Raw genomic sequence first — 1,740 nt, forward strand, 5'->3', positions numbered from 1 at the left:
ACAATAAAATTTAACTTATTATAAGTCTGGTAAGCTGAAGTTAATTGAAAATAAAAGTTAAACTTCAAAGCTAGGGTATTAAAACATAAGCTTAAGCAAACCTTGCGGCTCGGCAAATTTTACTCCCACACAATTTTTTGGGCTCAGTCTTCATTTACCTGGCGGTGCATTGATTCTTGCAATGTTCGACCAGAAAAATGATTGCTGCGCTGCTGACCAAATGATCACAAGTATTTATCATGCATGACGGATATGGAACATTTCCACAACTTGGTAACTAATTCAAGCGCTGGATATTTAACGGAAATTAAAAAAAAAAAAAGCCAAATCGTATAACGCGGACGTTACTTTACATGGATCAGGTTAATGTTGATACAAGTTAATTGAAGACGAAACTTGTTCCGCTAAGAGTTGCTGGGCTACAAACGCTGAGAAACCGGACATTACCGTTTTTCAAGTTCTCAATTTGCTGTCTTAACCAGGACGTCAAGGCATCTATCCATTATGCAAATTTTTGCATGATAGATTTCATGCGCCTTCAAGGACAATTTTTTTGCTTCTTCCCTCGTTCCGCTTCTGCAGTCAGGAATGCAATTCAATTTCAATGGCGGGACAACTTTGAGCGGCATTTCTTCTTCTTCTTGGGGGTGGCTCTCAGAAGCTTGCCAGAGGTAATTCCTCCTCATCATCCGTTGACGTATTGCCTGTGGCGGGCTCTGCTGTCAAAGAAGAAACGGTAGCTGTTGGAATGATTTTCGGATCAATTACGAAAAACTCTGCCTATGCTCTTCAAGGAAGTCGCACTCTTTTAGGTCGTTACTGATTTTGTTGTTGGGTTCCTTGAATTTTTTATAATATCCTACAGTTTCTTCCATTGTTTCGAACACTGTTCTCCTGTAACCTTCACTGCTTCAGTCAAATTAAACTTTTCCCGCAATTCTTTGCCAAGCCACGTTTTTGCGGATTTTGCCTTTTGCGAACAGATCGTCATTTTCATGTCGTAGTGTTGAAATTACTTATTTCGTACTATTTGTAGACCAAGTGAGTAATTTCGTTTCTTCTTCGCCATCACGTTCTGCAATATAACAATATATATAAGCTTACAGAGTGAGGAGTGTTGCAATGTTGAGAGAACGAAAGAGGAAAACTCAGGTTCTCGTGACCAAAAAAAAAACACCTTCGAAATCACAATCCCTGACCTGACGTGAAAACCGAGAGCAGTTGCTCTTTCCTGAGGCTATCTTGAGTTTATCGTACTAGACTTCTCTTTTGTAGCGGATAAGGACCCTTGAATAGTGGGCAACTTGTTTTTTTCTGTTGGTATCAAACAGTGGTGTTGTTCTCTCTCTCACGAAACATGGCAATCACCTTCAAACCCAACTTCATGAATTCAAAATTTTAAAAAAACGTTCTTACATTCGTATGGTACTCCAACCAAGTAATGAGAGCCATTAGTGATAATATGTTCAAAAAGTCACTGAGGCGAAGTCTTCCACTACCTCTACACGTGTGTGGGAATAGTAAGTTAACCTGGCCATTTCGACACTTTTTTGGTTTCATCATGCACATTGCGGTTACACCGTTAGAGATATTTGAATCGTATAAATCGTGGCTTTGAACCAATTCAGTGAAAAAGGTTAACATGGATCTTTTCTTTTCTTTTCTTTCTTTTAATGTGATTTCTGAAAAAACACATTTGATAGCCGTCTAAATTTGTTTTCCTCACCTTCTAACTCGAGA

This window comes from Montipora foliosa, chromosome 8 (assembly GCF_036669935.1).
Source record: "Montipora foliosa isolate CH-2021 chromosome 8, ASM3666993v2, whole genome shotgun sequence".
Lineage (NCBI taxonomy): Eukaryota > Metazoa > Cnidaria > Anthozoa > Scleractinia > Acroporidae > Montipora > Montipora foliosa.